Genomic DNA, 10,220 nt, shown 5'->3' on the forward strand with positions numbered 1-10,220 from the left:
TAAAATAAAATCAGTCATTAAAATTTTCCCAATCAAAAAAAGCCCAAGGCCAGAGGATTTAGAGCAGTCTACTAGACTTTCTTTTTTCTTTTTTCCTTGAGACAGTGTTTCTCTGTGTAGTTTTGGTGCCTGTCCTGGATCTCGCCCTGTAGACCAGGTGGGCCTTGAACTCACAGAGATTCCCTGGCTCTGCCTCCTGAGTTCTGGGATTTAAGGCGTGTATCACCAATGCCGAACTTAGACTTTTAAAGAAGAGCTAATACCAATTCTCCTCAAACAGTTCCACAAAATGGAATCAGGAGAAACATTATGAAATTCTATCTATGAGGCCACAGACACCCTGATATTCAAACCACACAAAGACTCAACAAAAAAATATTAGAGACCAATTTTCCCCATGAACATTGATGTAAAAATACCAAAAAAACCACCCCTCACAAACTGAATCCAAGAACACATCAAAAAGACCATCCACTATGATCAAGTAGGCTTCATCCCAGAGATACTGGGATGATTCAACACATGAAAATATGTCAGTATAATCCACCATATAAACAAACTGAAACAAAATGACATGACCATCTCATTAGATGCTGAAAAAAAAAAACCTTTGACAATTCCAATATCCCTTCATGAAAAATTCTTGGATACATCAGGGATACAAAGGACATACTTAAACATACTAAATGCAATTTAGAACACGCCTATAGCCAACATCCATTTAAATGGAGAGAAACTTAAAGAAATTCCACTGAAATCAGGAACAAGACAAGGCTGTCTGCTCTCTCCATATTTATTCAATAAAGTACTTGATGTTCTAGCTAGAGCAATAAGACAATTAATGGACATCAAGGGGATAATAATTGGGAAGGAAGAAGTCAAAGTATCACTACTTACAGATGATATGATAGGATACATAAGTGACTCCAAAAATTCTACCAAGGAACTCCTTCAGCTGTCAAACATCTGTGGGGAAGTGGCTGGATACAAGATTAAAATAAAAGATCAGCAATCCTCCTATCTACAACTGATAAATGGGCAGATAAAGTAATAGCCCCAAATAATGAAATTTATCTTGGGGTAATTCTAACTAAGCAAGTGAAAGACCTGTAGACAAGAACTTCATATCTTTGAAGAAAGTTATTGGAGAAGATATCAGAAGATAGAAACATTCTCCCATGCTCATGGATTGATAGGATTAACCTAGTAAAGTTGGCTATTTTCCCAAAAGCAATCTACACATTGATTGCAATCCCCTTTAAAATTCAACCACAATTATTTACATACCATGAAAGAATAATACTCAACTTCATATGGCAAAACAAAAAACCCAGGGTAGATAAAAGAATCCTGTACAATAAAAGAACTTTCACAGGTATCACTGTCCCTGACTTCCAACTCTACTCCTGAGCTATAGTAATAAGAACCACATGTTTTGGGAAAAAAAAACAGCCAGGTGCAACAAGGGAATCAAATTAAAGAACTAATTATAAATCTACAAACTTATGGAAACCTGATTTTTGACAGAGAACCCAAAATTCTACAATGGAAAAGGGAAAACATCTTCAGCAAATGGTGCAGGCATAACTGGATGTCTGTATGTAGAAGAATACAAATAGATCCATATCTATCACCCTGAAAAACACTACAGTAGAAGTGGATCAAAGACCTCAACATTAATCCAGATATACTGAACCTGATTGAAGAGAAAGTGGGAAATAGCCTTGACCACATTAACACATTAGCACAGTAGATAACTTCCTGAAAGGAACATCAATACGCAACAGCGGCACTCTGAAAGGCTGGATCACCTGGGCTACACATTTTCATTGGTGTCTGGTCTCCTTGTTCTGAAAACACACAAACTTTCAAAGGCAACATACATATCTGCATTAATACAAGTGTTGATTGTGCATTGTACATAAGCCAGCCAAAGTTGATTTTTTTTTATATTTGAGCAAGTAAAATATATGTCACTAGTCTTGTAGTTTTTCTAGGTTAATTTCTTTTTATCTGTAGCCAAGATTTTCAGGGGGTCTTCTCTGATCAAACCTGATCTGTATTAACCATGAATAAATCCACAACCTTTCATTTCCTGTAGAAACAAAACATAATTTCTTCCCCAAAGTAAAGTGTTTTTCACTTCCATTTTAAAGTTAAGACATTATTATATTCTTAAAATATCTAAGCTGGTTTATTTCTGCAGTCCCCTTTTCAATCCCATGTCTCTCAGCTGTTGTTTGCTTATTTGCAATAAAAAAATTCAAATACAACACAATAACATACACGATCTAGACTCCCTAATCATTTCCCATCTCTATGCAGCTTGTTCTTTTTTATTACTTCTTTCTTCAAATACTTTATTATTTTTAAACTATTTAATTTTTCTATAACTTTTCTCCTTTCTTAAGCCTATGCACATTTTTAAGCACACTGAAACTGTTAGAGTTTTTGCCCATGTGGACCTCTTATACTGCATATCTTTTAGCCGTTTTTGACCATGTGAGCAAATGTTAAACTTCAAAGCCACAGCTGGGTTCTCTGCTGGCTCTAGCAGCTGTCTATTCCCCCTTCTCTATTCTGTGAAAGCTAAGCCTTAAGCTTGATGCCTGGTCTGGTGGTGCATTTCACCAGCAACTGCAATCAACCTTCCTAGCTCTAGGAATCCAGTCCATGTACTGCGACAGATGTTTTTACTTAGCTTGCTGTTTCTGTTTAATACTGTATGCTGTACAACAGCACCTCTTAAAGGAGCTGTGTCCTATTTCTTTTTTATTTTCTCTTTTTTTCCAGCTTTCTCATGCCTTAGGTAGATATTTGAGCCTCACGTTGGTATGCCACAATGCAGTTTTTTTTTTTTTTTTTTTTTTTTTTTTTTTTTTTTTAATATTTAGGAGCCTGACACCCAGCTCCAAATAAATACATGGAGACTTATTCTTACTTATGACTTCCCAGCCTTAGCTTGTCTTGTATTTTGACAGCTTTTCTAACTTAAATTATCCTGTTTCTCTTTAACTACATTTTGCCTCTGGAATTTCTACCTTTCTTTATTCTATATGTCATTCTTTCCTTATTACTCCATGGCTGGCTGTATGGCTGGCATCCTCCTCTCCTCCTTTTTCTTGATCCTCACTCTCTTCTGTAGATTTCTATTATTTATTCTCTCTGCCCACCAGCCTCTTCTGTTTCTCTCTGCTGCCTAGCTATTACCCATTCAAATCTTTATTATACCAATCAACTGTTTTAGGCAGGCAAAGTAACAGAGCTTTATAGAGTTAAACAAATGCAATATCATTAAACAAATATTCCACTGCATAAACGAATGTGACACATTTTAAACTAATATTCCACAACATAGATCTACCTCAACACCTTGCTATACCATTCTTGTGCATATACCCAAAGGATATTTCATCATACCACAAGGACTCTTGCTCAGCTATGTTCATAGCAAATTTATTCATCATAGCCTGAAACTGGAAACAACCAAGATGTTCCTCAATCGATGAATGGATAAGAAAATGGGGTGCATTTACACAACAGAGGATTGCTCAGCTGTTGAAAACAATGACATCCAAAATTTTCAGGCAAATGGATGGCACTAAAAAAAAATCCCCCTGAGTGAGGTAACCCAGACTCAGAAAGACAAACTTTGTTTGTACTCACTTATGAGTAGATATTTGCTCTAAAATAAAGAATAATCATGCTACATTCCACTGACCCAGAGAGGCTAGGTAACAAGGAGGGTTTAAGTGAGATGCTTAGATCTCCCTGGGAAGGGAAGACAGCATAGATTTTGTAGGGAGACTGGGGATGGGTATGGATGGGAACATGAGGGATCAGGTGATGATGGTGAAGGAGGAGAGTATTGAAAGAGAGGATTGGAAAATTGGGGGCATGTTGGGGTAAGGTAGAAAAGTAGTGTAAAAGAAACTCCCAGAAATCTACAAGGATGACCCCAGCTAAAACTCCTAGCAGTAGAGAATATGTAGTTTGAACTGGGCATCTTCTGTGACCAGGAAAGACTTCCATGAGGGATTGCGGTACCAACCCAGTCACATAACCTTCAACCTACAGTCTGCCCTACCAAAGGAATGTGCTGGTGTAAGGGTGGTACAGAGATTTTGGGAGTTGCAAATCAATGATTATTTGTCCAGCCTAAGACCTGTGTCACAAGAGACCACACTTGACACTGCCTGGAACACCAGGCCCCAGAGGTTGAATGGCCCAGAGACCTAGAGTAGACCTGAATAAGACTGGGCAGAAAAAAAAGGCAATGTAATAATTCATAAGGATATTAGGCTACACTCATAGATTGGTGCCTAGTTCAACTATCATCAGAGAGGCTTCATCTAGCAAATGATGGAAACAGATGCCGAAACACACAGCCAAACATTATATGGTCCTTGAGGAATCCTGTGAAAGAAGAGTAGGAAGGACAGTAGCCAGAGGGTCAACAATACCCCAAGAAAACCTACAGAATCAACTAACCTGGGTTCATAGGGGTTCAGAAACTGAACTGACAACTAGAGAGCCTCCATATAACTCACCTAGGCCTTCTGAATATATGTTACAGTTGTATATCTTGGTCTTCTTTTGGGACACTGAACAGTGAGAGTAGAGGCTATTTCTGACTTTTTTGATAGATTGGGGACCCTCTTTCTCATACTTGGTTGCCTTGTCCAACCTTAATATGATGGGAGATGCTTAGTCTTACTGCCACTTGATATGCCATATTTTGTTGATATCCATGTGAGTTCTGCCTTTTTTCTGAATTGAAACTAGAAATGAGGAGGAGTAGATGAGTAGGAAGCAGAGGGGAGGTGTATAGGTAGGGGCTGGGAGGAGAGGAAAGAGGGAAAATTGAGGTTGGGATGTAAAATAAAATAAAAGACCATTCTACATATTTTCTGTCATTTGTGTGTTCTGAAACTATACATTTCTAAACCTTGCAGCTACATAGGCAAAAATACATGAAACCACAAACATATGGAGACTAGGGCAATTGAGGCTAGTAGAAAGGGAAAATATGGAGAGCAGACTAGAGGACAGAATAGGATGAGGGTGAATTATGGAAAAGTTCATGATATGCTTTAAAGAAGCTACCATATAAAGTTCAACACTATTATCTTAGTTAGGGTTTCTATTGCTCCAACGAAACACCATGACCAAAAAGCAAGTTCTGGAGGAAAGGGTTTATTTGGCTTGTAATTCTATATTGCTGCTCATTGTTGAAGGAAGTCAGGACAGAAATTCAAACAGGATAGGATCTTTGAGGCAAGAGTTGATGCAGAAGCCATGTGGGGAGAAATGGCTTACTCAACTTGCTTACTCAAACTAGCGAATGTCAGAGACAGCCTCGGCTCCCACTGTTAGGAGTTCCACCAGACGTCTAAAATACACAACTGTAATATATATGCAGAAGGCCTAGAACAGTCACACAGAGGCTCTCTGGTTGTCAGTTCAGTCTCTGCGCCCCTATGAGCTCAGGATAGTTGATTCTATGGGTTTTCTTATAGAACCTGGGATCATCAGCCCAGGGAGGCACCACCCACAATGGGATGATCCCATTGATCACTAATTGAGAAAATGCCTTACAAATGAATCTCATGGAGGCATTTCCTCAATTGAGGCTCCTTGCTCTCTGATTGCTCTAGCTTTTGTCTTGTTGACACAGAAAACCAGCCAGTACAATGTACAATGAATATTTGACAATGAAAATTGTCTTGAGAAATGAATCAGCAATGCATCTAGTGTAGCTAACATTTTCCTGCCTTGCCCACAGTCAGGACAAATCTCTGTCACCTGCCAGTCCCACAGCTGCTCAGACCCAACCAAGTAAACACAGAGACTTATATTGCTTACAAACTGTATGGCCGTGGCAAGCTTCTTGCTAACTGTTCTTATAGCTTAAATTAATCCATTTCCATAAATCTATACCTTGCCACGTGGCTTGTGGCTTACCGGAGTCTTCACATGCTGCTTGTCATGGCTGCGGTTGGCAGTGACTCCCTCTGCCTTCCCGTTCTTTCTTTTCTGCTCTCTTTTAGTCCCACCTATACTTCCTGCCTAGCCACTGGCCAATCAGTGTTTTATTTATTGACCGATCAGAGTAATTTTACATACAGACCATCCCAAAGCAATCTAGATCAAATCATCTGCTTTCAGATCTCATATATGCCTCTTTTTGATCATAATAAAAATGTGAAAATTACTTGTGCCTCAGTATTCTCATCTATAAAATGGAAACAATAGTATATGCCATCAAAAGACTGAGATTGTTTCAAAATATAATGAGATATCACATTTCACAAACTATTAAAAATCATATTCATTTCATTTGTACTAATTGCTTTCTCATTTCTTTATTATGTTCTTTTTTACCCTAGTTTTTCCTTTTTGTTGTTTTTTGTTTTTGAGAGAGTACCTCTTAGTAGCCTAGAATTTACTATGTAGTCAAGCTGGCCTTTACCTCATGTGAATACTCCTGTTTCAGCTTCCTGTTGCTAGGATTACAGGCATTCCCTGCTACACTTGGCACTCTCAACTACCTAGATATTATCAAGACAATGGAGATACTAAGGAAGAATATTTTTTAAATACTTCCTGTAATACAAATATCAAGTTATTGGTTAATATTTTGAGTAACACATATATATATATATATATATATATATATATATATATATATATATGATATAATAAGGTATTCAATTCCAATAGATTACTTACTGTAAAAAATAATACATAGGCTTTTTTTTTTTTTTTGTTTTTCGAGACAGGGTTTCTCTGTATAGCTTTGTGCCTTTCCTGGGACTCACTTTGTAGCCCAGGCTGGCCTCGAACTCACAGAGATCCACCTGGCTCTGCCTCCCGAGTGCTGGGATTAAAGGCCTGCACCACCACTGCCCGGCTTAAAAATAATACATAGGCTTTCTTACATATACAACATCCTATTAATTTTTTCATTTTTTTCACTATTGAAATGTTTTTCTCTGGTCCTATAACAGTGGATACTGTCACCTGGGTTTAACCAAAGAGTCAGATATACAGCACAGTATGAAAAGAATGGTTCACATTGTCTACTTATGTAGCTGTGTTCTTATCTGATTCAGGGACTAGACTTACTTCAAAAAGCATAAGTCTTCTGGCTTTCATATTAAATGTTGTTTTTCTCTCTGTTAAATTTTTCTGTAGATCAAAGTTTCCATTATGGAAGCAAAAATGCTGCTTAAATCCATTATTGTTTTTAGAGCTACAATTTTGTTTATTAACAAAAAAAAAACCACTTCCTCAAGATTTATATCAGGTTCTGCAGAGAATTTTCATTTTCTTAGCTAAATCACTACTGGCCCAACTCTGACCCTACTGTTGTACATGCATGCACAAGAGCACTTTTACATTAATAGGAACACACTTATCTTGAAGAAAGAGTGGCAAAACTCATGGGCTTAGAGCTATTATTCTAAAGTGGTTTTCCCCACAGAAATCCTCTCCACTCAGTCAACAAGTGGAATAATCTTGAGTCAATTTTTCTACCACTCCTTGGCCTTTGATATTCTGACTTTTCATAGTTACATTCCTTTTGCTTCATGCTCTGATTTGCTTCACTAGGCAAAATCACTGTGTCTCATCAATTAACACTGGTTCCAAAATCTGCAGCTGTGAGTTTCTGATGATTGCTGATTTCAATGTGATACATTATTATTTTATAATAAATGTCAGCTTTCATTACCTCAAATGTCCTCATGACATAATATGACTTGAAAGATATGCAAATACCTTCTTCACAGATATTTCTAATTAGATGCAGGTTTAGGGTGGGCAGGCACCTCCTAATTAGTACTGAAGTAATCAGGAAAAATAACACTTGATTATAACCTGCAAAGTTCCTTCAGCAATTTCAGGGCCAACATTTACTAGTATAAGAATTAAAGGAGTCAAACATACAGCTTTTTACTTTCCAAACATTCTTCTTCTCTCAGTTTCACCAAATCATCTCCTCCTCTTTTAAATTCACAATTTACAGGCAGTCAAGATCTTGCTTTGCACTGCAAGTTGACCACCAATCAGGAAGAAGGCAAATGTCATGCAGTCTTAAAGTTATAAAATATTCAAAGAGCAAAACAAGCACATAGCTGTCTGGCATTTTAATCAGAAATAATTGGGAAATGTCCAAATCTCAGGCATTATGGTTAAAGGTAATGTGTTCACTAGTGGAGAAGTGGCAATGATGATAGAAAGCTTAGTGTGTATACACACACACACACACACACACACACACACACAGAGAGAGAGAGAGAGAGAGAGAGAGAGAGAGAGAGTTTTAGCCATAGCAGAATAGATAGAAGAATCATTGTAGATCTATATTAGCAACTAATCCACTCTTATGTATATTTACTTGTCAGCCATTTGAGTGACATTTTATATTTATGTCTCTTAGTTTGTTTAATTAGCAAATATTTATATTTTTATTGTGAGATTGGTGGGATGTGAAGCAAACCACATCTCCTGGCAGTTGTAGACAATGATACGATTATGAATTCCAAAGAATATTCTGAATGATGATTAGCCTGCCTGGATTTTGTGTCTGGGTAATTTCTCTGAATCATTTCCTTTGTTGCAGTTTGCATATGAATAAAAGGTGGGACACTATCCTCAATGAATGAGTAAAATTTTCTACTCCTGACTTACAGGCATCCTTCTGCTTTCTACTTAAATATTGTACTATCAACTAAACTTCCTGATATGACGTGTGGGTCCTCAGAGAATGTCAAATAGTTATTTTGGACCACTAACTAGCAATGTAAAATAATTTTTTTATACACACTGTGATATTCAATGTTTGAATAGTACTTTACAAGTTATTCTGTTAGACTGAGTTTCATAGCCAATATCTTAGTTCCTTTTCTGCTTTGGTGATAAAATTATCTGACAAAAGAAACTTATGGGAAAAGGGTTTATTTTGGTTCCCTGTTTCAGGTTAGTCTAGGATAGTGGTGAGGTCATAGCAGCAGGAACGTGAAACAACCAATCAAATTTCATGCCCATCCAAGAAGAAGAGAGCAATAAATGAATGCCTGCCTACACTCAGGGTCCTTCTATATATTATATAGTCCAGGATCTCAGTTAGACAGTGATGCCACCCAGAATGGGTAAGTCTTCTCAGCTCAACCAATGTAATCAACATAATTCTCCCAGACAAACTCACCAGCCAATCTGATCTAGCCAATTCCTCTTTGAGATTCCCTTCACAAGTGATTCTATTTATGCCAAGTTGCTACTTAAAAGTAATCACTGTGTTTTCCATCTCTGTTGTTTAGTCATTTCTTCTTAAAACCTTCCATCTTAAAGGAAGTTGCTGAAGTTTCAGTATTTTTAAATGGAGGTTAAAAAGCAAATGCTCTAAGAGGAGGTGAAAACATTGCATACTGCAGGGAAGCTCATTGAGACACAAGATGTGGTGCTGGAGGGATGGCTCAGCAATGTTCCTGCAGAAGACTTGAATTTGGTATGCAGCACCCACATGGCAACCAACAAGTGTAACTCCAGTTCCAGAGGATACAATAACCTTTTCTAGCCTCCATGGTCACCTGAATACAAGCAGTTCACAGGCAAAGAGAAGGTGAAATGACCACACACACACACACACACACACACACACACACACACACACACACACTTAAAAATATCTTAAAAAGATACAGGTTAATCTAAAGGAGGTAAAACTTTCCACCCGATAGGCAAGTTCCTTATACTCAGTAAGTAAATAACTCAAAGCATCAAGAGGTCCCTTGACCCAATATACTAAATATTTTTATTTTCAGAGTATTTTACAATAGCCACAGAAAAGAAATCAAGACAAAGATGAACTAACAATCCAATGTTTTACTTTTATACAAAGGTATTTCCATTTGAAATGTAGCAATGAGTCATGTGGCATTAAAGGGATAAGAAATAAGTCAAGTGGAATCTAAAATTGTTCAAGAAAACAGGCTTAACTCTATTAATAATACTGATAATATAAACAGAAATACTATTTCAAGACTAAATCCAAATTCTTCATTATACTTAAAGAAAGTTAATGGAAAAGTTATAAGATAACTCCCCAACAATGGGACTGAAAATATTTCAAGGATAATCTTCATAAAACAATGGCTAACATTTACTCTCTATAGACAGACTTTCACTAGTAAGCTGTGCATACTCATGGTGTTTGA

This window comes from Peromyscus leucopus, chromosome X, assembly GCF_004664715.2.
Source record: "Peromyscus leucopus breed LL Stock chromosome X, UCI_PerLeu_2.1, whole genome shotgun sequence".
NCBI classification, from domain to species: domain Eukaryota; kingdom Metazoa; phylum Chordata; class Mammalia; order Rodentia; family Cricetidae; genus Peromyscus; species Peromyscus leucopus.